This window comes from Scatophagus argus, chromosome 22 (assembly GCF_020382885.2).
Source record: "Scatophagus argus isolate fScaArg1 chromosome 22, fScaArg1.pri, whole genome shotgun sequence".
NCBI classification, from domain to species: Eukaryota; Metazoa; Chordata; class Actinopteri; family Scatophagidae; genus Scatophagus; species Scatophagus argus.
In genome coordinates this window covers 2,298,530-2,326,515 of record NC_058514.1, presented here as the reverse complement: position 1 = coordinate 2,326,515, position 27,986 = coordinate 2,298,530, and the positions used below count along the sequence as shown (strand labels likewise).

Below are 27,986 nucleotides of genomic sequence, written 5' to 3'. Positions count from 1 at the left end.
TGGTGAGTTTCACCTGTTCCTCGTTAGTTTCCAGTCAGTCCTCAGTTTGTGAGTTGGTCTGCGTTTCCTGCGTTTTCATGTGTCTTTTCCGTCGTCCTGGATGTCCCCCGTGTCTCCGTGTACTTTGGTTACCTTTCTGGACTCATTTTTTGGTCTTTTGGATCACCCTCATTTGTTGAAGTAAGTTACCCAAACTTTCCTTTTCTTCATTATACCTCCCCTTGTGTTCTGAGTCTGCATTTTGGTTTCTCTCCAATGTGACACAATTACTGTGAGTTGTGAGTGTCTTTTTCCTTTGCTGACCTGCTTTTTTATGGTTGTTGTTTGGCACTCTAATGCTTTTAAGCTCTGAATTTATTTAGCAGAGAGTTTTGAATACTTGTGGTCGAGTGTTTTGGGTGGTAGAATGAGTTGGTTTTACAGCCTATTGCTGGTGTTTTTCTTGTTTGTTCGGTGGCAGCTCGACGGTTGGCTTTTTTATTGGGACGGGGCTGTTTCTCAGGGTTTGGGCTCGGCCCCTGACTTCCACTGATCTTAATGCTTCAGCACACCAAGACATTTTGGACAATGCTTTGCTAACAGTTTGTTGAAGGCCCTTTTCTATTCCAGCATGACTGTGCCCCAGTGCACAAAGCAAAGCTCCATAAAGACATGGTTGGATGAGTTTGGTGTGGAAGAACTTGACTGGCCCACACAGAGCCCTGACCTCAACCCCATCCAACACCTTTGGGATGAACTGGAACGGAGATTGTGAGCCAGGCCTTTTGGTCCAACATCAGTGTGTGACCTCACAAATGCTCTGCTGCATGAATGGGCACAAATTCCCAAATTGTTATGGTCATGTGTCCCAATACTTTTGTCCTTGTAGCTGTAGGGGAACATGCATCATTGTCGCTCATCAGTTTCTGCTTGAGGAGGAGTGATGAGGTCACAGCCTGGATGTCAAGTATCACACATTGTGTTCACGTCAGTTAATCCACTACATGTGAGCTGGTGGACTAAACAGAGGACCAGATTAGGGGTTTTTGCCGTTGCTGCAGGCATCCCATTTTGTTCCTCAGGGCTTGTGCTGCTTTCATCAATCTAATTCATTGTTACAGAGGGTTAAAGGGCAGTGGTCACTGTTAAGAGTCCACCAGTTAAAGCAAAGGAGGTGGATTTGTACTTAGTGTGCCCGGATTGAACTCTGGGCAAAAATGTGTTCAGGTCTTTGTTTATTAAACTCGTTCCCAAGCAGGTACAGCAGCGCTCGCATTTTATTGTAAAGGAGTTTGTCAATATATTTCAGTACTGATGAGTCAGGAAATGGCACCATTTTAGTAATGGTTCTTGATCCCCGTCCTTACATTAACAGAGTGTGACAGGAGAGCAATACTCCTGTCATCTTTCACATTCTGCTCATTCATTCTCTCCTTTTCTATCACCATCTCTTTCTGGCTGTGGGAGCTGTCTGCAGATCTAACCATTGCTGTGTCTTTGTGATCTGCCTGCCTATTTGGATGTCTGACTTTCAGAAACTATTCCTTTTACTCTCCCACACCCTGCTTTATATATTTTTTTCCTGTGTGTAGATCTTCTATCATCTTTCCTCTCTTCACTCGCTGCATCTTCTCTGCTGTGTAGCTTTAATATCTGGGTTTAGAACAAGGACAGAGGCAGCAGCTCAGTGACAGTCAGACATGTGGGAGCAACACAAACACCCTTCAAAGCTCTTTTTTTATGCAAGCGAGGGATAAGAGAGAGAGAGAGACCCAGCACACACACACACACACACACACACACACACACACACACACAGCCATGAGAGCGTCTGACGGAGGCTTTGGCATGAACATGCCGAAGGAGGCTGTGGGCCTGTAGCTTTCATTAGCTTAAACACACACACACACACACACACACACAGATGTTGTTAGCTGAGAGGGAGTGAGGTGTGGAGAGAAGGGTGGAGAGGTTACAAGATAATCAACACTCTCTCTGCACCGTAAACCCACACAATAAAGACTTGACATCAATATGCCTGTGCAGTCATCACCACAATAGTGTCTGGCACTGAAGGGGGAAAGGGCCTCCACAGTATATCCGCACTGATTAAACCATGATGAGTGTGTGTGCGTTTTTGTACATGTGTGTGTGTGTTGTCTGAAGTGTAGCACAGAGTTTGCTTACTTTTAATTAGCAGGAAGGAGTTTGGCTGTCCTGTGTTAGTTTCAGGCTGGTGTGTGTGATAATGCATGGTCAGGTGGTCAGGAGTTAAAGAACATAATGGACTCCTCTGTCGAGTGTATTAATTTGTATAATGGGACACATCAGAATGCGTAATACAGCTGACACCACGATGACCTACTGAAGAGTCAGAACAGCTGAATGCAGTCAGCCGGCTGGTGTTGGTGAATGTGTGGTCAGGTTTGTACTCTTGGTGAGAGAATTAAGTCCTTTGAGAGAATAAAAAGTCTTAAATCTTTTAATTCAACCAGTGACAAATAAGAGCAAGAAATCACCTCTCTAACTGCCTTTCTGTCTTTATTTGTATTTATATCGGCCTCCCCAGCCAGGTGGGGAGGTGCATCACCACTTCACACGGAGGCTCTGAACACGAACTCTTGTTGCACACATGAGATATTTAAAGTTAGCTTGTATAAGACAGCTTATAAGGCAGGATGCTTATGCTTAAAGCATCCTGCCTCGGTGTTAACGATAAACTTGTCTGTGATGGTGACCACCTTTGAACACTGGCAGAGGCTCGAGTGCGCTGGACGTGCGCTTTAATGGTCTTAAGCTCTGGTGAACTATGAAATCCGCCGCCCCCCTGCAAGCAGGAGCACTTCAGCCCAATGAGTGTGCATCACGGGGTCTTCAGAGCTTCATCAGCTTCTCAATGAGCTTTCTGTTCAGCTTACTGTATGTTGTCATATGTTCATTAGAAGGGCCTGCAGCAGGGCTTCCCTCACTCCATGTTTGATGGCTTAAGCTCAGACTTGTTTATTTTCCACAAATATAAAGGATTTGTATCATATTTGTGTCAGGTTGGGTAATGATGATTGTGTTACAGGTGCACGTTTAGTTTTGTGCCTGTTGCGTTTGTCGGCAGCTGTGAGTATATGGACTGTATACAGGAAGCCTGAGGCCCTCGGCATAATTAGATTACTAAACACATGTTTGTCCGGCAGTAATACCTGGCCAGAGCTTACAGGGGATTACAGTGGTATCACTCCTGCCCGTACGCTGGACATTATTTGTCAAATTAAATCCCTCGCGCTCGTCCTTCTCAACCTCTCGCCCTGCCACAGCAACGAATCCTCAGCGACACAAGTGGCACTTTGAAGCCGTGAGCTGATCTTTTTTTTATTACATTTCACACAGAATAACTATTTAATTTGGACTGGAGAGAGATGTGTATGATAAGGCTGTAATGAAGCGTTTCAGAGTTCGGACACACACACACACACACACACACACACACACACAGCAGTGAGCAGAGCCTCGGTTAGGTCGTCCTCCACCTTTAGATGGCAGCAGCATGCCACTCCATCACACGGAGAAAGAAATGAGAGAGACGAGGATGTGATGGATGTCTGGAGCAAAGCTTCAAGCCAAAAACAAAGAGGGACAGTTAGAGCTCATTATTTCTTTGATTCTTTAATCTTCCTCATGTCTTCATCCAAATCGTTGTTATTGGTAATAGGCTGTCTCTTCCAGTGAGGGAGGGGGGAAAAACGACAATAACAAGAAAACCATCCTAAAACTGGAGCTGCTTCTCTCGTCTTGTTGTCTTAAGTTTGATGTCTCTTCCATGTAATTGAACTTGATGAATGCTGGCGTTGTTTTCCCGCTAACACGCTTTGTCCTTTCAACCCCGGCTGACATATCTGGGCCGGCCGGTTATTTTCAGAACGCGATTCGGTACCTGCTGTCTGTCTGGTGAACAGCTAAGGTTTGAATTGTCAATTATATGTAGTCATGAAGAAGGCAGGTGTTTCTCTTCCTGCGAGTGCTGCTGCAGGTTTTGCATGCAGCGCTGGAAAATCTGATTCTGTCAAGCCTGCCTGAATCAGGTAGTCAGTCAGTAGGAAGAGATTCAGAAAAGCTGATACTTGACTACAAGCAGATGGGCGTGTCCCATTGTCAGACGCTGAATCTGCAAATAAACTCTAATGTTTGGAAAGTTGGGGTGGATTTTCACAGAACGACGACGTCAGCCAACCAACAACCCAGAGACTCTTCATCTGCTCCGAATGACAAAGAAAAGCAACAGATCCTTACTTTAAAGAAGCTCAAACCAAGCAAATGTTTGACATTTCTGCTTCAGTGATCGTTAGAATCGTTGACAATTAATTCTCCTTCGGTCAGCCAATCGTCGCAGCTCTAGACTGGATTTCATTTCACGGTTTTCTCTCTCCTTTATGACAGTGAATGAAAAGTCTTTTTGTTTTAGACTGTTGGTTGGACAAGAAGACGTCACGTTTTCTGACAAAACAATCGATTAATCAATTAATCTTGAAAGTAATCATCAGATTAATTGATGCAGAAAACAGTTGTTGGTGGCAGCCTGTGCTCACATCACAATATTGATTCGATATCATCATATTGATCAGCCTTACTTCAGTGCTTTCCTGTTCCTGTCAGCTGATGTGGTCCCGCAAAGAGTTCACAGACCAGCAGGATTTACAGGTTCGGGTTCCGCTGGTTTTTGTGGTGTTTTCCTTTTAGCACAATGTAATCTAATGAAAAGTTTATTTGACAAAACTCTGGACAGTCACCCTACACCTCCCATGAAGCCAGGAAGGGAGAGAGTGCGCGGTAAAGGGAGGGAGAAACACCTATGAACTTAATTACCCAATGAATAATTAATGTTTGATTGCAGCGTTCCCCCAGGCTGTCAACACAAGATAATTTATCATAAGATTATAATTTATCACTAATTGCTTTGGCAAGAGGTTTATGATTAGAATAATTTGCTTATTAAATGCACAAATTTTATTAAGCAGCAAACTTTTGTGTAAAGTACGTATCGATTTAGCTGCGCCCACACCGTCGGAACGAGCGCCATTAAACCGCGTTTAATCGAGTTACACATTCGGGATTAAAAATAGTTGTTTGCTCAGTCATAATGCAGTCCTGCTCTCCATAATTTAGTTAAACAAAACAGGTGATTATTCTAATGCAGCGAGATGCATTCGACCCAGGGAGCGATTTTTAGCACAGAGAGGTGCCTCAATATCCTCAAAGCCAAGAAAAGCACAACAGCATCCTAAAGACTTAAGCTCCTCTGTGAATCCTGTTTACTCCTCTAAGCTGTAATGCCTATTTAGATGAGGAGAATTTGAATTGTTTGTCTCCAGCATAATGAATGTTTGTTGTCTGGCAGTGAAATCTTTGTGGAGTAGTCACAGTATCGTAGCTGTTGGCAGGACAGTTGGGTGGTTCGCTCTCGGTGGCTTCCAGGCCGTTCACTTCATAATAAATCAGTGTTTGGTGTCTGGCTTGGCTTTAGTCTTTGTCTCCGCAGCCAAATATTGCACACTTTTATTCTGTTTAATCATTTTCAATCTTTTCCCCGTTTTTAATACGCATATCGGTTGTCTTTCTTGTCATCTGTCATTTTGAAGCACAGGGTTGCAACAGTCATAATTTTTTATTACCTGGCATTTTAAGACACAGCTGATTTAATAGCATTTAAGTTTCGGAAAACAACTGGGATCACAGGAACAAGTAGGCCAGACTACTGTGCTGCTGCAGGAGGTCCAGACTGCCCTCATCGTTCTAATCTGTCAAAATGATAGAAGGCCTTCAGATTTTTCTGTCATTGTTAAAAAATTTTGCCAGTGATGAAAAATATGCGGTACAGCGATGCCTGCTATTGGCTGCATTAGAGATTTCAGATTGTGCTTCCAAGTAAAAATGTACAGGAACATCAAAACTGGTGGGGAAAAAAAATAGAAGCATCAAAAATAATTAAAGCTGCTCCACAGGAGAGTCCTGATGCAACGTGCAGTTTCAAAAGGTGCAATCGTCAGGCTCCAATTGCAGAACTTGTCGCAGAAACTGTATAATAATTCAATGTGAACCATGTTTGAAAAGATCTGACAGCACAATCCCGACAAAACACAACAGTGATGACAAGTTAAACCTGAGCAGAAGGGAAAGACGGACCCTCAGCAGCAATAGGTGCTAAAGATCCCAAAATTACAGCCTTAAAAATACCACAGACACACACTTTCAGTGTTCTGAGTGTCACAGAAATCTTATTTGCAGCAAGAAATTTCCAGGTGTACAAACCACTCGTATCCAAGGCCCGAACACAAAGACAAAAAACCAGGAGTCTGAGAGCTTTTCTCCTCGGTTTAGACTGCTTAGCGTTCAGAAACGCAGCCAAAGTGATCAGATTATTACTTTATCCATCAGTCAGCTGTTACACGCAGGCTCCCCACCACCAGCCACAGCAGCTGACTGCTGTTGGCTGACTGGTCTGCGCATGGTGCGTTCAGGGACCGCTTGGAAATTTCAAACATTGCGTTTCATTCCATTCACATTCAAGCTTTCACAGAGTTTTTGCTGCACCTGAATATTCTGCAGACTGGTCAAGAGAAATGTTAGTTTGCATGTTTATAAAACTAAACTTTTACTAGATTATCAAAGAATATTACAGAACTATGGCTTGAATTCTCGAAAGATCAAATTCTGAACTGACCCTCCTACAGCTAAGTGTGTCTGCTATGAATCAACCCTCAAACGTTTCCACTGCTTCTATCATAACAGACAGAAATCACATTCCTGGCCGAGTCACATGTTGTTTTTCTTTTAAATTACTCAAACCGCAGATGAACAAAACAACCACATGCACTTTTCAACATGACAGAATGACGAGTATTATCCATAAGAAACTTCCCAGACAAAACTGATAGTGACACACACATGCACACACACACTGCGTCTTGGCATTTCGAGGGAGGAGAGGAGTCGAGTGGGCTGCTGGAAGCGATGTGTGTACCTCGTCCTTCTGTCCAATCAATGTGAGAGGATGGTAGAGCGAGGGCTGAGGGCCAGTATAACACTTTGTAACACTCTCACCTCACAGTGTGCACACGTCACTAAACGTTACTCTCAACACACACACACACACACACACACACACACGCTGATCTCCAGGTTTTGTCTCACTGGTCGGGGAAAGGATGGTGTGTGTTTATCAGTGCAGCTGTGAGGTGCTCTTATCAGCCTCCTGAGGAAGTTGGACAGATATCAGTTCTGGTGGAAAAGATGTGGACTACATGTGGCACAGATAGGGCTCACTCTGACACAAAGACACACACACACACACACACAGTAGGAGACACCCCGTATTAAAGGGTTTGGCAGCCGTGTTGAAACCGTCAGACAGCCAATCAGGGGATCGATGGCAGCCGTGACTTGCCCAATGACCCACGCTGTTATCTCCGCTGGCCATCCTCCCATCTGTCCCCTCCTTTCTGCCTCTCCCTTTCTCTTTTTTTTTTTTTTTTACTTTTCCCTGCCTCCCCCCCTCCCCCCTCCGTCTTTACATCATCAATGGGTAGAAACTTTTTCCTTTTTCTCTTTCTCGGTCCCACCCCTCTCTTCTTCCCTTCCTTTACTGGCAGTCTGGTTTTTCTGGTCTAATGAACCTGGGGGGTCTCAGGGCGGCCTCCACTGGGTTGATTAGGATCCTCATTAAAGAGAGGAACAGACCAGACTCCCCTCCCTCCCCCGCTCTCCGTCCATCGCCCATCCCTCCTCCTTCCCTTCCCTCCACCCTGCCCTGTCACCCAGAGTGGCATTTTTAATTACCGCTGCTCATCATAAAAGGAAGCCCGATTATACACATCAGTGTGTGTGTGTGTGTGTGTGTGCGTGCGTGCGTGTGTGTGTGTGGTTTTGTCCATCCTTTCCTTTTCCTTTCTGCACTGATCTATTGTAATGAACTCAGAGTGTGGTGGAAACTCCATGGGAAGGCTCGTCATGCAAACAGACATTGCTGGCCAGCTCGTTGGCATTTTTAACACGCTAAAAAACACAACTAAACACAGCAGCCTTTAATGTTCGCTTTAGACTCTCAGGCTTCCGCAAGGCAGTAATGAGCATAAAATAACGTGTTTGGAAGAAAGGTACGCAGGAGAGAACAGAGAGAGAGAGAGAGAGAGACGGAGGAAAAATGCAGCATGGAAGTAAATGAGGTAGTAAAGTTTAGGGGTATAGAAAAAAGGATGGAGGGATGGAGTTGTGGAGGGGGAGGAGGAGAGCAAGATGGAGGACGGCAGGGTTAAGTCTGGGTTTTTGCTGTTGTGCTCAGCGACGGGATCAGATCAGATCAGCGCTGCTCCGGAGGATGCTCAGGGCCAAAAACTAAATCTGATTATGTCGCCTGAGAAGACTAATCTCTCTTGAATCTGTCTTCGTCTAATTCCAAAAACAATACTGTAATCTGTGTGTGTGTGTCTGTGTGTGCGACTTCTAACGAGGGTCACACACTTGGGTTGACTGACACCGGATTTTCAAACATCACTGAAATAAAAACATATGAAGCGATGGACTACGGGCCTTAAGTGATTGTAACCAATTAGCAGCCTGATAATCAGACTGAACTGCTGTGCTTGTTAGTTAAGTTAAGTTAAAGTTATTAAAAGTTATTTCTGTATGTCGACTCGCAGAGGGCCGCGTCATTCCCATCATGTGCTTATCTGGTGCAGGAAGCTGATGTCGCTATTCTTAAACCTGCCAGCAAAGCTCTGATTGGCTGGGGTGTATTTCATACCGTCCTCGGTGAGCAAAGCAGCTGACCTGTTCGAATCTCTGGAAACCAGGAAGTAAGGATGAACAGATTCAACTGTTTTAGAGCCAACCAGTTCTTATTATTAGTAATCTGTGATGCTGATATACATTTGCAGTAAAGATGGAAATCTTTAGAATAACCAGTGAAGGAATGGAACTAAGTACAATTTACTCTAATACTCCATTTTGTATGCTTTTACATGTATACTTTTCTGTCTGTATACTTTTTTCACTCCATTTTTATAACTTTAGTTACTAGCTACCATGCAGATAATTAATACAATATATAAATCTACTATTATCAACAATTATTTTAAAATGAATTTATTTTATCACAAAATGAAATGCTGAATATTAAATCTAACGACTGGCTGGGCCAATAATCGCCCTGTCCTGATCACGGGATCATAATAAGCACAGGATGGTTCTCCAGCTTTGTTTGGAAACTTGCAGCTTTTCTCAGAGTTAAAACCTCGTTGATTGAATATCTTTAGATTTTACATCCCCGTAAATCGGATATCTTTGGGTTTTGGACCATTAAACTATGAAACCATCACCTCGGGCTTCAAACAAATTGATTAGACGTGAAAACTAATTGTATGATTAATCCAAATTGCAAATTTTTGTTGCAGCCCTAATTAATTCTAAAAGTGCTGTCCTGATCCGGCCTGTCCTCCGTATGAAACATCCGGTCCATCAGACTTTAGAAAAGTTCTGTTACGTGACGCTCGCTCTCATAGACACGCATGCATGCGCACTCACACACATACTCTGTCACAATGCATTAGGTATCAGAACTGTTCAGTGAACAATCAGATAAGTACACACACACACACGAGTGCTTGTTCTGCTCTCTGACTTTCTGTTAGCACACCAGTCCACTAATTAGATTCCATTAAAGGTGGCGTTCATAACTCTAGAGGTTTCTTTCGCTGACACACCACTCGTTGTTAAAAATAACGCCAATTAGACACAGCTTCAATGCACCATCACGTCCGACCACCCAGAAAGATGAGACCTTGCCCTGCCTCGACAGGCGTTCGACTTCCAGCCCAAAAAAAGTCACAGGAGTTTTTCTGCCGTCTGCAATGGTCTGGCAACTCCTGGAAATTGAGGGTAGAGATAGAAATCATCCTCCCGGAGGGGGTGACGCAGAGCAGGCAGAGGGCTTATCAACAAAAGCAGCGCTTTGGGATTTAGTGGACAAAGTGTTGGACTCCCCGGGTGGCTGATGGGAAGGCAAAACAGGGGCTTTTTTCAGGCTAAATATCAGTGTTGTCTTCGCCTCTTCTCCGCTTTTGTCTGCCTTTGGTCTACTCACGGCGCCGTCTCTACCTGTCCTTATCAATGTCTGAAGCACCTGCTATTAGCTTAGCCTGCTAACTTGTGATAAAAACCTCGTGACAACATCTCAACCCTCTCCCCCACCTTCGCCCTCTTTTCATTTTGGAGAATGAAGAAGGGATGAGGAGGAAGAAAGACTTGGTGCACTGATATTTTGGGTCCCCCCCACCCCCGTCTCTGTAGCTCCGTCTGTCAGCACGCCAGCAGCATCTAAGCTAACCCAGGCTGGCGTCGGAAATGTCACTCGGTGCATTAGCATTTAGCCACCGTGCTCTGCTGTCAATCTGGGTTTATCTCTGACACCCCCTATGGTCTCTCACCTTAGCTTGCAGCCCCCCCACCCCCCACTTAGTCATTGTACTAATAAGGCAGGGGGACAGTAGAATTTATCAGGGCTAGACACTCCCGCCCCGCCAGCCATTACTCATCCACAGACCAGGACATGCCAACAGTGGCTAATTGCTTTCTTTAACATTGGCACATGTGACATTCAGCAAAGTCTTCACTGGAGGAAGACTGGCTTTTCTTCACAACAGCCATAGTGCTGAGAGCATATGGAGCTTATGAAGACCTGCTAGTTGTGAGTGGTTCTCTGCAGCTGGGGAATGAAAAAAGAAGCAACTTTGGTGGAAATCCATTTAGAAACATAACATAAACACTAAAGGGCCTAAGAAGGTAGATTTATTTGCACATTTGTGCTTCTGAGGCACAGCAGCAGTGTCTCCAGTCTAAATGTCTGCAGCCTGAAAGAGCACTGACCATTTGAAAATTATCGTTTATTTCTTGCTCGCTGTAACACTATGAAACTTGTTGTTTGCACCCATGCATGAAGAGCAGCAGGCAGTACAGAATCTCCAGCTCGAGGCCAGTCCATTGGGCAACAGAACTGGAGAATTAACCCAAAATACATGTTTTGGATGGTGGAGGAAAGGATTCACATGCAACAGGAGGACATGCAAACTGCAAACACGAAAGCCTCAGCCAGGAATCGAACGCAGCGCACACCTTCCTGCGAAACACTGGCCCGCCACCAAAGTGATTCTTTAAATGACTGAAAAGATGTTTCCTTCTGATGCAAAACCGGAACAGTAAGGCTCTGTCTGATACTGCAGAGCTGACCAGGTGGTAAATTTAGAAAATGATTTATGCTGAAATTTAGTTTGAGAAATTGCAGATGTGGTTATGAAAACCTGTGGCCCTTTGCACAAACGGTCCCTGGAAACCTCTGGTATAGTCTGTTCCATATACCTCTAAATGTAAAAGTAAAGGGAGGCACACAAAGGAATCTGATTTTGGTGGTGAAATTGTACAGTAAGCAATTTCCCCTTTGTTGTGAGAAAAGGGATTATTCATCAAAGCGGTGGTGTATGGACCAATATCTAACAAAGCTCTTTGTTTTGTTTGGTGGCAAAAGATTAATGAACAGAGCGGACTGACATTTCCAGCAGGACAGACATTGATCTGGAGGCCTTCTGAAGATCCTCATTGTCCTGTTTACCCTGAAAACAATGGATGACAGTGAGGAAATGTGTATGCTACACACACACACACACACACACACACACACACACACAGCGGCGGGGCGAACGCTCGTACACACAGACACAATCGCCAAACTCAGAGTTGTATAAGATACTATATTTGTTATTCATCAGGAGTTCCTTCATAACATCTGGAGGGTTTTTTTCCCCTCCATTTGTTTTATGTGTTTTTTTAAAGCAGCTGACTGGCGCCTGCTGATAGAACTTGTTGGCGTCATTCGTAAGTCGTCAGGGACCTAAACTATTTCTTTTGGAAATCAAACACATTCAAGCTATTGGGTTGACCGACAGTAAGATTAGAAACCAGCAACAGAACCGTTTTTTTTTTTTTTTTTTGGAGGATTTAAATGAGCCAACTGTCTCGATTCCCCGTTGACTTGGTCTACTATTGCTAACAAATGCGGACTGGAGGCTGGTGCCAATTTGGGGCAAACAAACTTTTTAGATGTCCCCTGGTTTTGGCAAGCTGATAAAATGTTTGAGCCCGTTCTGTCAGTGTTTTACTTGTTTAATGGGGCCATCAATGTGGCGCTGAATATCTCTTTGTCTATTTTTATTTTGATTTTTGGTATTTCTTTTAATCTTTGCAAGTTGCAGCAGAGAGTAAAGACCAACATACTGACAGTCAGGGTCTGAAATTAACGTTTTGGGTCTCTGGGCAGAATGACTGATAGATGGGGGAAAAAATCCAACAAATACACACAGTTTTTTACTGATCAAAATTAATACATGTTGGGATTGGCTTCAGTATTTAATTATTAAAAACTTTTGAATGAAAACAACTACCACAGATTATACCAAAATCTTGTTTTGAGCTTGCTCAGAACATTTTGATTTAATTTTTAGAACTCCACTTTGTTGAAATGAGTCGACTTCATGACTTCAGCATTTCATTCTTAAAAAATGCTGCAGTGAAATGTAATGTAATGTACAGACTTGGCTGATGTATTCCAACCAATGAAAATGAGAAAAATATAAACTTTCCCAATTAAACAACACTCGTGTCCATTTGAAAACCGGTTTCTGAGGTGCACTTCAATGCATCACGAAGTTCCCTTGGTGTATCAAACTCTGACACACATAGCAAACATTCACTGGTCAGTATGTTAGACAGCCTGGCGAGATTCCCTCACCAAATGGAGAATCTCCCCTGGTGTTGATTTCAGACCCTGCTGACGGTGTAAGTGAGGAGGGCAGAGGGGGACCGAATGGGAAAGGGACGCTTCTTGCAAGTTTCTGACCATTAACATCAGCGAAGAAACTGATGGAGGCCAACATAGTGCAGCTGTCTGTGGACTGTCTGTGTTGTGTCTGAAGAAGAGAGCCAGAAACCACACAGACCATCTAACCTCCAGGCCGGGTTAATGGCTCCTTGCCCTTTGCCATTCATATTAACATAACCCAACACTGTCTGATTACAATACCTAATGTGAGCAGATGGAGGCCCATTGTTGCTGCGCCAATCAAAATAATGTCATTATAGTGGAATAATGGCTGCGGTTGCCAGTAAAGCTGGAGAGGGAGGGCGAGATGAAGGGAAGACGGGGTGTTTTTATTGTCCCCGAGAGGCCAGTAAGATCCAATCAGCGGGGTGTGACTTACAGTGTGGGAGCCCGGAGCCCATCCACAGCACCTCCTCTCCACTCCAACTATCGCCTTCACAGACAGACGGGGTAGCCGGGGGAGCAGCCTCCATAACGAGGAGAAAGAAGCTGCACATAAACACGCTGAGAGTACAATGGCTGCTTTTCTGTTTGATTTTCGTGCAGTGTGAATTAATAAGCGACGTGAATGATACGCATTCGTGCTTGTGCAGGACTTTTGCATAGGCAGCTAATATTGTGTGAGTGTGTGTGTGTGTGTGTGTGTGTGTGTGTGTGTGTGTGTCTGCCTGCGTATTTGGCCAGCTCTCCAGTTATTGCTTTTGAAGTTGTTAATTAAACCCTCAACCATCTGGTAGCTCAATGAAATTACACTGAGCTTCTCAGCCATGGAAAAAAACATGACTGACTGACTGACTAAATGAATAAATAAATGGATTAATAATTTAATAAATGCTTCAAATATCTCTTGTCTAAGTGAGGGGAAAAACAAGAAGTCTTATTAATGTAAATTCGCTGCTCTGCGCTGTCACCCCTGTTGTGCATGCTTGTGTGTGTGTGTGTGTGTGTGTGCGCACGCTTACAAAGGCTTACGGGTGAATCAAAGACAGCCGTCAGTGTGACAACCTTTGATCTCCGTCGATGTCTTCTTCCTCTCCGTATGTATTCCTCTGTGTCACATGCAGGCCTCCTTGCATGGCAGAAAACACACACCTTGTTTAGATTCCCCTCGTCGATGCATTTCTTTGTAGATCACGAGTGAACCGTTCCAGGAAGAGAAAATGCTGTACTGTATTTAATCTTTAATAGCCTTCTGCTGAATGCGTCGTGCTGCTGCAGGAATATAATTCATCATAATGCACTGTATCACATGTTTCATCCTCTCCAATATTACATTGATGATATTTTCCAAATGTTTGCATTTCTGCTTATGTCCATGATGAACTAATCCCGGTGTAAATAACAAAGTGTTGGCCGACGTTAAACATTGTCTCCTGAGACAGTCAGTGTCTTCACCTAATGTTAGTTCATTAAAGGAAAGGGAAACCAGGACAGACCAGGAGATTATAGCAAAGTGTACTCAATAATTGAATTAGTGCACCTGTAAGGAGATGGTAGCGAGACACGTGCAGGGATGCGGAGACTGCAGCTGAACGAGACGGACATTAACGGACGATGCTCATAGGTCCAAACAGATTCTGGAGACGAGATTCAGGAGACCAGTTGTGTTTCCGATTGCAGTTACAATAGGTCACAAATGATGTCTGCCAACACATTTGTAGCTACTGTGTCCCTGTAATATCTTGAGGACATTGAGGACAATGCAACAGTGCTGCAGAGCAACATAAATAAATTGAATAATGTCCACCTCAATCAGAAGATGTTGGTCCAACCCAACCCAGTCAGAAGGAAGTTTTCAATCAGACTGAGAGGGATGTTTTAAACTTCTCTTAATTTGTTCAATAGGAAAATATTACCACCTAATAACCACACAAACACTTAATCTGATTGTTTCTCAGTAGCTGAAATAAATGTTTTCTGTGCATGGTTGCCCCAGTGTTGGGGTAACATTAGAAAAACATGGTTCTGAGGCTGATCTGATGAGCTGTGGCCATGTGAAAAGGTTGGAGTAGAAATATGCACTGCTGAGATTGTTGCTTAATTAGAAGAGCAGAAATGCAAATATTGTTCCTAGGACACAATGCCATCCATCTAAAAAATTGTAGTTACATACAGAATTTTCTTCTTCTGTTATATTCTGACAGATCAGATGCTTTGCAGCAGGCGGAGGTGTACTACATGGTGTTAATATATGTTGAAATAACGTGATGATGTAAAGTGCCATACAGTTTCAGATTTTATCCATATCAGCCCCATACAGCCCCATACAGCCCCCGCCCTTCATATCAGGAATCCATTCATGGCGGGTCCTGGTTTACGCTTCTTTCATATTAGGTTTGTGCAGTTGCAGTGATGGGTGGAGAAACGCAGCTGGGTGCATGCTGTGACTGGGTGGGGACTCACTGACGCTGCGACTGACAGACTGTTGTCTGGTGAAATGACTGTAATAACGGCGTCTTTTGAGGCCAGCGCTGGAAAATTCAAGGGAGAGACGGAAGGAGACGGAGCGAAATTATTGACAGTAACTTGGAAAAGTCATGTCACTGTGAGGTCAGTCACAGTTTTTGGTGAATGATAATGGTACATTTCCATAAAACAAAAGCTTTTTCACTTCACATGTCTGCGTGCACAATTTCCCGAGAAGACAAAGCTACTCTGAACATATCCATAGTCATTCTCTGTTTTGTTCCAGGACCAGTTATTATCCATTTAATGTTTTATTGTGGAGTCTTCATGTCATTGTTTGTTCTTCCAAGCACAAAAGTGTCAGTGAATTTAATTAAGACATGAATTTGTGAGCAGAGAGTCTTCCTTGTCAAAATAATGACGTGATACGTGGGTAAAAGTTTCAGATTCAATAGAATGAAAATCACTTACATGGGAGAAAGTCTTCCTGTACATGACCACTGACTGAGGACATTTCGTCTTCGAGATGTACGCGGCAAATGGGCGCTTTACACTTCCCACACTTTCTTTGTAACCTTGTCTAAAAGGCTTATGCGGCGGCAGACTACCCATTTGTGCTATACCTAGCGTCTGTGCTCTTTCTCTACCTTCGGATGATGATGATGAAGCTTTCTGGACTCTGCAGACTCTTATTAAGACAGGTCACTTAGAGATCCCCCTGGCGAGCAACAACCGTCTGGTCTCCTGCGTCTGCATTGACTGGCATTTAACCATGACCACTGACACTGCAATAACTTGTCATTTGTAACTGTACCGCAGAGGCAAATTTTTAAGATGCGAGTGGGAGGCTTTAACCTGAACGAGCTGGGAGACAAAAAGGAGAGAGAGTTTTTGCGTGGTCAAGAGCGAGAGGAAATATGAGATGGTTGCAAAGGGGATAAAGAGATATCCGAGTGAAAGAGTTAGAGATGCTGTCATTTTTTTTATTTATTTGCTTTAGGTGGAAATAAAAGTGAAAAAAAGAGGAGTGTGGGAGAGAAAAGTCAAAAGACCACTGAAGTGAAAGATGGAGATGCACAGAAATGTACATTTACTATTTCTCTAGTGACATAGTGATAAATTAAATGCTTGTTAGTCCACAATATAATGTAAAAGGATATACAGGATGAAGTCTCCCACACTAAAAGGTGCCTTCACCTTCTGGAAAAGAGACCGGACGCTTATTTGTTTATGTTTTCCAAATGGTTTCACCTGCGCCAGGCCACAGGACAACGATGGGAATCACATCACACCCATACAGCTGTTCAAACTAATGACAGGCTCTGAATTCTTTAAATGTGCCGCTGTTGGATCAGGACTTGATATCAGTGTGTCCAAAGCTCAGTCATCAGAACTGATACTAGAAAGGTAAAAATGGATTCAAAACATAAACAGCGAGTGTGTGTCACCATTAAAAAGGGGATAAACCTCTAAATATAAACACACACGCACACATAAGCGTATGTGCCGAGTATTTCATATAAAGTATCATTCAGAAAGGTAACTGCATTCACAGAGTGAAGGGCTAACTGCAAAGCAAAAGTATGCAGAGACATTAGTCAGTGCTCTCCCTCTCTGTCCTTTTTTCACTGTTGTTCTGTGATGAGATTCCATTAGACGCCATTAAATCTCTGCCTAAGAGCCCTCTGAAGCTTCACAATTACAGAAATAAAAAAATCACAATCCTCATTGAGCGCTCCTCTGCATTAGGGGCTGCCTGGAGTCGCGTGGGAGCTGTTACACAGGGCTCCGGCACAGACCGAGTCAGAGGCTCTGCAGAGCTGCACAGCTCATTAGAATGACTAAGAGCCCGAATGAAGGCCCTTATGTGAAAGCCATAATGGAGCAGGGCTCTTGTGCCGGAGCCGTAATGGAGGCTCTTGTGCGGTTGCGCTCGTCTCCCCTCCGCACAGCAGAGGCTTGAGTTGAAACTGTGTGGCTGGAGAGCTGACCCCCGCCGAGTGGCCGCTGAGGTGCGCTAAACACAGTGTGGCTATTGTGCTGGCTGGCTGGTCCCGGAGCAGAGGGCTTTCACAGCAGCCTGTCACTCAGTGAAGTGTGCGGAGGTGGTTCGTCAAAGGAATGTTTGATCGAGTAAAAAGCTTGGACACACACATTTTGCTGACATTAGTCTTTCAGTGAATGTTTTTGCTGTCAAGTCATCCAGCTTTGGTATGGTCCTTCCTTAAAAATACTCTGGAGTGGGTAAGAGGCAGCCACTTTACGCAGAATTGTACATATTTGTGGCATATTTTAAATAATTCTGGAAGATGAATTAGACAAACTGTGTCTGTGCTGCATTCTGCACACTCATCTTCCCATTTGTGTCTGATGTTTTTGATGCTATGGCAGGCTAAAATTTGACATTTTCACATTCTGCACATTTTAGCTGTAAGGAAGGGTTTTAATCTTTCAGATCAAGGCTGGGTGAGGCCCAGAGTGTTTTTACATGTCATTTTAAGTTAGTGAGATAAATAATACAGGAAACCTTTCCTGCCACATGCCATCACACTGTACAATAACAGATAAACTCTGGTCATAACAACAACTCTGGTCACTACGCACTTTATATGTTTTACACACTCGGTTCACTGCACCTTACATTCTACTTTATTTTGCACAACATTACAGTGTTTACTTGTTGTTTATACACATTTTTGTATTGCTTTGTATGTTGCTATTTTTAACATATTTTGTATAGCTTATTGTGTTGCTGCAGCTGCACTGTAATTTCCCAGCCTTGGATCAATAACGTATATCTATCTATCTATCTATCTATCTATCTATCTAAACAGTCTTCAGATAAGATGCAGGATTTACAGATTTTCCAAATCCAGCATCTACTACTTGCAGACAAAAATCTGTGTTGCTGAATATAATAAATGACTACTTGTATGATGCTGGTCGTAGCCAATCACTGCAAGCTTTCTTTAATTTAAACTTTGATTGGCTCCCAGCCCCAGCAGCTACACCCCATACATTCTGACGTGTGATCAATCCAAACCTGTTGTATTTGATAGAACTGGTAGATCAGCATGCTGAGATGCCACCAAGACTTTTGAAAGTGCGGCTAAACCGCACACCTGTGGCGTCGGATTAAAACAAACGCATGAAAGGAAGGATTATTTCAGGAAATGACTTTGGTTGATTCCTCTTTTTCTTGACAGAGCTGTTGTTTGAGAGGTCAGTCCTTGAACAATTACTTTCAGTAGGCGCAGGTTTCAGATTTCCCACCACTGAACCCCACTTTGAGGTGTAAGAATACACCCCATGTGTGTTTTCACTCACAAACTGTTCATGGCAGCTCTGAGAGACTTTCTGTGTTGTCTTAAGTTTCTTTAAAAATATGAGCTCCACGGTGCTTCTTTGAAATCAGCAACAGTGAAACTCTGAACACTGAAAATGGATTTTCATTTTGATATGCAGCTTTTGTTTTCGTGTCGGTGCTCAAAAGAAATCTTTAATAAAGCACTTACTGTTTTAATCTGGTCTTAGATACACAATGATTCTCAACTTGTTCCAAGTCAAAACTTTTGATTAAATTACTCCGTGAACCTGTTTAGTGACTTTGTATGTGCGAGACCTATTTTAATGCAGTCAGGTATTAGCTGGTACCGTCGATGTCTCTTTATAAATATATCCTCTGCTGTGAAGTTGACAAGCAGGGTGTTCTCGCAGCCTCTCTAATTTCTCTCCCTGTTAAATATCACTAGTCCTACTGCTGCTTATAAGCAACCCTGTTTTTAGCCGACTGACATTTAAAAGAAAACACAAGACCTTTTGCAACACGGGCTCTGTGCAAAATGAAACTCTTGAAATCTCCTGCATGAAACGCTAAAGCTCTGCTTTAATTATAGGAGAGTTGAAGTTAAAACTCATATTCATGTCAGAGGAGGTGGAGAAGATTAATTTGTGCAGTCTAAAAATGGATGAAACATTTAACTTGTGAGGGAGGAATGTGTGTATCATTCTCGCTCGTTCCTGTAATATTGACGAGATTGTTGGCAGTCGTGAATGCCAGGTCATCTCACTGTGTGTGTGTGTGTGTGTGTGTGTATTCCCGTCTGCATCTCTATCTCAGTGTGTGGGCACATGAGCCGCAAAGCTGTTGCATGGCCTCATCGATTTCATGCCCTCTTCTCACATCTATTCACATCTCCTCTCCGACTCACCTCCCTCCTCCCGGCTCTCCTCCTTCTCTTTTGGTCCATTGCCCATGGCGATGGTTCACCTTGGTAACCAGCAGCTGAGCAGGAAGTGGGAGGCGGCCTGGTGAGAAGAGGACCTCCCGTGAGTGTTGTGTAAGTCGCTCATGTGAGGTGTGTGTGTGTGTGTGTGTTTGGGGGTGGTGGGGGCCTTCGATCAGCGCCAGCGGGTGGGGTTAGGGGTCGATGGTGAGGGGTTTGTTCGCTGCAGGCTTTAAAAAGCGGAGGGAGTATGTTAAACATTTTATCGATCCACGTGCTCCTTCGAGGCCGGAAGCCACTGATAAAGAGCACACAATCACAAATCTTGAGCACACAAACTCTCCTGCATCATGGATAGGTGGAGGCAGTGAGAGTTGGAGAAAGGAAGTAGAACAAGAGACTTTGAGGGAATAAGAGCGAGGGTTTCTCAGAAGCTCTCTGCTAGGTGTGAGGACTTTGGGAAGTAGACCAGCGCATCCTGTTGGGAGGGCGGATTATTTTCAGCTTGGATGTTGTACCAGAGGAAGCCGTCACATACAGGGGGCCATTTTTCTTTACAGAAATGTTTACTACTTCAGTTTACAGGAAAATTCAAAATTGGGGGAAAGTGTTTTCTGTAGCGTATCATCTCCTCAGTCTGCCGTCATAATTTATTTGTTGATTATATTTTGTCATAATAAACTTAATCTGCAAAGTAACTAGTAACTACAACTAGTAAGTAGTAACTACAAGTTTACTCAAACAAAGTAAAAGTATCAGAGCCAATAATCGCTCAGGTATAATTAATATATGTGTAATTAACTAACTGACACTTAAGTACGTTCACATACTTTAAGACTTTTACTCATGTGGTATTGGAATAGGTGGTTCTCACTTTTACTAAACTAATATTTTAGCGTAATATCCTTACTTTTACTCAAATGACCTTTGTGCACTTTTTATAACCCTGCTTTCATGTTGTGATATTAATTTCAAAATCCATGGTGCTGCACACCAATCCATGGCTGCACCTGTCTGTTAATGTGCCATGCATTCCTATGACCCCCCCTGCACACACACACACACACACACACACACACGACCCCCCTCCTTCTTAGCGTGCGTGTGCGTGTTTCTGCGTGCGTGTTGCTAGCAGCTTCATGGGGCTCAGTGCTTACTCAGTAATTCCCTGGTCCCAGGCTGTGTATTAGCGGCTGATCCAGCCGACTGGGCCAAGCATCCACATTCAGTCAGCTTGGGATCTTCAGCTCAGAGCAGGATGCTGCCCAGGCTCTCTGATGCCTCCCTAAGCTCTCCAGCACAGAGCAATTTACTGGCACCGGATTGGCACAATCAGTGTGTGTGTGTGTGTGTGTGTGTGTGTGTGTGTTTGTGCTCAGTTCAGTTTACTCCTGCTTTTTGTCATCTTTCTAGCCTGTTCTCCACCTCGGTCGTTGGCCTGTCATGGCCCGGCCTGGCTCGGTTCGTTGGTGCGGTGCCCCTCGCTCGTCTTTCATGCCAGGCCAAGCTGACAGTGACGCTAACAGCCAGAAACATGAGGATTTCTCAACCAGCACAGCCTCTGTTTTCAGAAATGCTCGAAATGCTCTTTTCTCTGTCTTTCTTTCAAATTATCCGTGATGGTGCATGTTGTTTTCCTCCCTTGTCTCTTTTCTCTCAACTTCTTGATTTGTCTGATTTTAACTTGAAGTGTGTGGGAATACAATGACCTCCACAGTTGTAACCATTGAATAAGAAAATATTATTTTGCATCTCTGCCACTTGGTAATTTGCTAACAGGGCCCACTGGACCACTCTGTAGTCCGTTCTGTGATTTATTGTGAGTTTCTGTCAGTGTCCATCCATGTCTGTGTGTGGTTAAAGCAGCCAGTCTGTCTGCCAGCCGCTCCAGTTCTATGAAATTCAGCTAAATTGGCTCATTTATGTAAACATTCAGTCCAGGGCTGTCTTGCCCAACCGTCGGCCTCAAACAACAACAAGTCTACAGGGGGAGCTTTGGAGGGCGCCATATTGCGAAACTGCAGGCATTGTTAGAAATCAAAACAAGGCAAACAGAAGTATTGTTTTCCAGACATTTTGTATTTAGGATAATGATGCATTTGACAGGGAGCAGCAAAGTTCATTTGTTATTGTGTCACAGCATTGTCAGATGGTGAGGTGAGCTGGAAGTCGGCTGGAGTCTGCATCCTAATGATGAAAAACATCAGATAAACCGAACAGAAGAGTCCACATGTATTTGATCATAGCAGCCAATGTCTGTTGTTTGGGCTTTAATTTGAGGGTTACATAATGTCTCTCATAGCTCCACAACGATGTTTGAGTTGGAGGTATATTTCATTATGAGTTATATTCATATTGGTATCATTCTGCGGGACAGTTTATGCTTCAGTGCCAGTGCAGGAACAACTCTAAAGCATCTTTAAAAAAACAAGCCTGATTACCTGACTTTCAACGGGTGGCAATATTAATCAGTGGTCATATATCACCATTACATCTTACATCTACAGTTAACTGTTAACTATTAACTATGGCAACAGCATACTCTATATAGACAGAAGTATTCATGGGGCTGTTCCTCAGGGTTTGGGCTCGGCCCCTGACTTCCAGTGAAGGGAAATCTTAATGCTTCAGCATACCAAGACATTTTGGACAATGCTATGTTTCCAACTTTCTGCCAACAGTTTGGGGAAGAACCTTTTCTATTCTGATCACTGAATGGGTTTGGTGTGGAAGAACTTGACTGGCCCACACAGAGCCCTGACCTCAACCCCATCCAACACAACATGAGATGAACAGAGATTGTGAGCCAGGCCTTTTGGTCCAACATCAGTGTGTGACCTCACAAATGCTCTACTGCATGAATGGGCACAAATTCCCACAGAAACACTCCAACATGTTGTGGAAAGCCTTCACAGAAGAGTGGAAGCTGTTAGAGCTGCAAAGCTGTCTGAGTGTGTAGAATGAGATGTCATTAACGTCCCTGGTAGTGAAATTGTCGGGTGTCCCAATACTTTTATCCATATACTGTATACTGCTAATAAGTTTAACCGATTAGTATTTCCAGTCCAGACTGGCAAAGGTAGCAACATTTAATCAATTACATGACTAATCCCAAGTTTAAAACATGGGTCATAACAGAGATTAAGTATGCATATGGCCTTGGTTGCTGATTATCTTTTGGAATATTATTCACATGTGATGTTCCTTTGTAAGTAAAGACGCCGTCACTGAAAAGCGTGCTGGAGTTCAATGACAGATCATTACTGATAGCCAGCTGGTTGAGCTCAAAGTAGACAGCAGGACTGAAATCCAGTCAAATTTGTAGAGTTTAGTGGAACTGGGGGCTCTCACTCCAGTTTTAATCCACTGGTCTTTAGCCGTAACTCTAGAAAATAAACTTAAGTGAGTGCATTTGGCAGTATTGATCTAATCTGAGAGTTTTGTTTATTGAACGCCAGTGGTTAATGCTTTGGAAATTAGGTGAAAACGGCACACAGGAATTCTTCAGTTTATTGCACAAGATATTCCTGTTTCTGTCCAGAGTCTATCCTCAGTGGAGCTCGCTCTGCTATTCATAGCACTAAAATTCATTTCAAAGCACAAGCCAGTAACATCTGAGCACTATCTCATGAAGCCAGAACAGAGAACAAGATGCTGGTGCGTTGTGTTTGAGCTGTAATCTAAATCGTTTTCTCCTTTGAGTGTTTGGTGAGCAACTCTCTGTAAAAGTAATCAACAGCCACTGCGATGTATTTTAATGGCATGAAACACTCGTACCAGTGAACTCTGTGAATATGATTTGAGCACATGATAAGGAAACAAGTCAAATCACGTAATTCCTGTTAGATAATGAGCTTTAAATTCAGAGAATACATCTCTGCTGTGCATGTAGGTGCACATGAGTGAACACAGTAAATCACCTTATTTGTTTGCTTGTATGATGGAGCAGACGGGAATGCAAAAGCTCCAGTGGAGGAACAATAACCTAGTCCTCTTTTGTAAAACCGTGTGCTGAATGCAGGAACTGATCCAGGCTTTTAATTAGGTTTATAAAAAAGGAGCTTTTGATTTACTTGTAATACAGAAGGAAAGGAAGAGGAAAAGGGAAGAGTGCATATCAGGCTTCTAAAATGATATTCTCAGGGTAATGTTGAAAAGAATAACAGACACGTCGACCAACAGGAAGATTAATCAGCAATTTTGACAGTCAGTTGATAGTTGAAGTGATTTATCGAGCAAAAACACCAAACGATTGTTGTTTTCAGCCTCTGATATGTGGGAATTTGCTGCTTTCCTCTGACTTGCATTACCATAAATTAAATACACTTGAATATTTTCCACTGTTTGCTGGTTTTTATAAACCAAACACCTTGAGTATTTGAAAAGACAACCGCAAATTAATTCATAATAAAAAACCAAGTCACATTTTATCATTCAGCTTTGACTTTGACAACTTTTTCTGGCTCTTGATTTGGCCTACAGTCAGCGGCTGCCTTTCCCAGCCTTCACATCCCCCCCTCTGGTTAAAATAACCATCCTGGATTTTATCTTCTTTATGTTTCGGATTTCCGTTCTTCTTCATCACAAGAGCCAGAACTTCCATCTCCCAGATTAGCTCACTTGACGTTTGACAGATCAGAATACATTTGAATATATCTTAGCACGGGTCTGCACACGTGAAACATGTGATTGTGTGTTTGTGGCCTTGTGTTATTTGTGCCCTGGCATCCATCAGGACCCAGCTGTGTTGGCGTCTCCTCTATCACGGGAAAGTTAGCTCTTTGTGAGGTAATTAAAGTGGAAGCATCTGTTCCAACTCTACACATCTCACACCTGAGCTGCTACTAACTCGACCAGCAACCCGCCGCCAAGCCGGCTTCTCTGCTGAGGCTGATGACACATGATGTCGATGTGTTTTCATCATATGGATATTCAGGACGAGACAGAGTCGCTGCTGGTTTGCAAAATATTGCGAGAAAAACACTCAAAGCTTGTGTTTTCGGACTTGATACCTCAAATGAGGTGTGAACCTTAAAATTAACTCTTCAATTCTCTCTCTCTTGTTTTTATCTAATTCTTTCGTCATCATTTAATTGTTTACCTCCTCTTTTATGTTGGGTCCAAATGTCGACAGCTTTAGCTGCCTGCCATTTCCTATCTCATTCACAGTTCCCATATTGTAATGGATTGTGGATAATTATAATGGTGAAGTGTGCACCCCAAGAAGCCCCTCTGGAAGCCTCCAGAAAACCTGTTTGAGGCTCCTTGTGGGCTTATGAAATGTGAGTTTGGTCATCCCTCAGCACTTGCAGATAAACAAACCCTTCAAGTCTGCAAGGGTGTTGATGTTCAGACATTTGGATTCCGTCGGTGTGCATGTGATCATGAATGGTTATTTGTGTCAGCCCTGCGATGAACTGAGGGCCTGTCCAGGGTGTACCCCTCGCCCAGTGTCGGCCAGGATCGGCTGCAATAATGTCCGCTCATTCAGTCAGCTCTGCTCCATGTCCTCAGGTCGCCTTCCCAGACAGATACCTACACTGAATGTGGAGGTGTCAGTTTCATTTTTTTATTTTTTGGTATCATAGCTGTGACTCCGGTTCAGCTTTTTGATCCACTGTAACAAGCTGAAGCTGCAAACCTTTCAGAGCCGCCTTTCAATCCTACAGGTGCCGAATGCTCTCAACACAGGTGTTTGGAAGAGAACTCCTTTCAAACCAGCGCGTTATTCTCTCGAGGAGAACTTTGAGTTTGGATCAGTTGTTGGATAAATTGCATCCCTGGAGATGGTGAATGCAAAGTGCAGTCCCTCCGTCCTGTTTTATTTGTCCTGTGCGTCCAGCAGAAAGTAATGATGCAACACTCCCTTCACTCCAAATAATCCACATGGTGCAGAAAAGTGGATGAAACTTATCAAAAGTATTCCTTTATTCTGACTGTCCAGTTTAAACTGCGAGCGCAGGCACGCATGCACACACGCAGACACACAAGCATCTTACACAATTACAGTCAATTACATCTGCTGAGGAAAATAACTCCTTGTGTCATTTCACTTCCAGTAGGAAAGCTGAGCTGATCACCTCCTGTGTGGCCGCCATTTTCCCCCAAACTTGACTTAACTGGAGATTGAGTAACTGTGGGACCTCGGCCATAAACGCGAAGCCAAGTGTCAGAGCCACAGGTTGGCTGTAGCAAAATGGAGGAGTGTGTGTGTGTGTGTTTGTGTGTGTGAGAGTGTGTGAGACAAAGTAACACTATGTGTCTCTGTGTTTTAACAAGAACTCTGTCCTCCCTGTCCTTTCCAATCTCACACACAGCAGTGGACCTATCACTGCGCAGGTTTACTCATCAACTCACCCGTGGAGCCCCTCGATTTGAAGGGATGCTACATTAGTTCTGGTAGCTGAAAGCATAAGAGGAGCTGTGGGGGACGCGCTGTTGTGACAGCCTGCTATATGGAGCAATTTGTAAGCATGCAGCAATACATTGTTTTAGTCACTTCCTCCAGACATTTGCAAGATTCTTTTCAAATAAGCCATGTTTTTTTTTTTGTTTTTCTTTTCTTATCAAAATATGAAGCATGTGATGTCCACTCTATGCACAGTTGCTTTGGCAACTCCCTCCTGGGATGCAAAAAGTAAAGAAATAAAAAACACTAGATGCTGTGCATTCAACTGGACAAACAGAGTTGGAGAGAATTCAGGCAGAAGGCAGAAGCAACTTTCATTCGAACATCTGTTCTCAGACTGTGATGATGATGATGATGATGCCTCTGCCCTCTGATATGCCCTCAGGAAAGGATGCCTGGAAACCCTCTCACCGGTTCTCACGCGACACAGAGACGTCAGTGAAGTAACATGAAGAGATACCTGTCCGGTTAGAGTGCTCTCTGTAGCTTGTGTCTGTACTCAGCCAAAGATCGCTTGTGAAGAAAGAAGCTCCACTCTGTAACACCAAGTAACTTCATGAAAATTGAGGCGTGTCAGGTTAGGTAGTCAGTTGTATTAAAGACAGGCTTTTATTTCTAATTTGCTCATGTTGTTCACATTTAAACGTGAAGTTTCTCTGATCGGTGATGTCCTCCTCCTCCTAAGTTCTTGTCACTACATTATGCTGTTAATACAAACTCCTGAAGGAGAGAGTAAAATGAAGACCAGTGTGTGAGATGATCGGCCATGTCAGGCTACAAAGGAAGCTCAGAGAGGCAGTGTAGGCTCCTTGCAGCTTATGCGTTACAGTCGCCATCCAGTGGTGGGCAACAGTCACTGTTGACTTTTTCTTTCGTGTAATGTACTTTGTAGGTGTCCATTATCAGGAATAATTGGACAACCTGCAACCAATCAGAATTGAGGATTCCTCCTGACCATGGTATGAGCATCATTGGTATGTGGATTAAATGAAAGGAACCAGGAGTATCCACTCTTGGTCTTTGCCCTCATCTTGTGTTTGGGTCAGCCTTTATTTGTCTAGAGCTTTTATTAAAGACTTGGCTTTAACTGCAGGCTGTTATTTGCAAAATGTACTTACATGAAAGTATCAGACTGAACTTCGTGTTTTCCTCTTCATATCACAGCTGTACCACTTTATTGCAGCTGGAGTTTCTTATGCCACTCGGTGGTGGTGAGGCAGGTAGCGCCAGTCTCGCATGAGACACCAAGGCATCCGCTCTGTTGAAATAAATCTTTCAGTCACATGAGCCCTTGACGTATGTTCAGTGCTCTTGAACTCTGCTGTACCTGTTGCACCTACTGCTCCGGTCTACCTTCTTTGGCTTTCATTAGAGATTTCATTAAACAGCTGTCATCACACTGTGAGATTCTTGATGCTTCTGCCCTTTGATATCCACCACGAAGGAAATTCAAAGGACGCCTGGAAACACTCTCATCCCTCCTTACATGACACAGCAACACCGTCAGGCCCCGCCACAGCTTAAAAGCCAGTGTTGCATTCAGGCTCCCTGAAGTCTGAGAAGACTTAATGTGCTCATTCCTTGTGTTGTTTGATCAGAAATCAGAGGCCAGCTCTGTTCAAGTTGCCGCTTGTCCTTGGACTTTTTAAATGATGGAGAGAGGAAAGAAAAAAAAGGGATTCGAATAGAATGAGAAGTTCAGCTATGTTCAATCTGCCATCATTACTACAGTCCCCGCGTGAATAGATGGAGTCCAGTCCATGTGTTTGTGTGTGTACCTGTTCGTGTGCAGTGTCGGCACACGTCACTGTACACTCAAAAGGCTCATTAATTATAGTTGGAGTCATTATGGAGATAAGTGTGAGTCTGACTATTGGTGCTGAAGATAAGAAGAAGAATTACCTGTTTTGGTGCTTCTGCTTTCTAATCAGCTGCCCATTAGAGATATCAGGGGACTTTTATTATCACTTCTGTGTTCTTCCATGTCTCTTTTTCTTTTATTTCTCTGTTCGGCATTTCTCCATCGTTCGATGTGTCCTCGCCACCAAGTCTG

The 27,986-nt window shown here is 43.5% G+C and overlaps 1 long non-coding RNA gene across 1 annotated transcript; it reads left to right on the top strand.

Moving 5' to 3' along the window:
• LOC124053863 lies at positions 1–27,986 on the top strand. Its single transcript, XR_006842246.1, has 3 exons — positions 1–180; positions 25,842–25,991; positions 26,319–27,986. It is a non-coding gene; the product is annotated as an uncharacterized LOC124053863 (long non-coding RNA).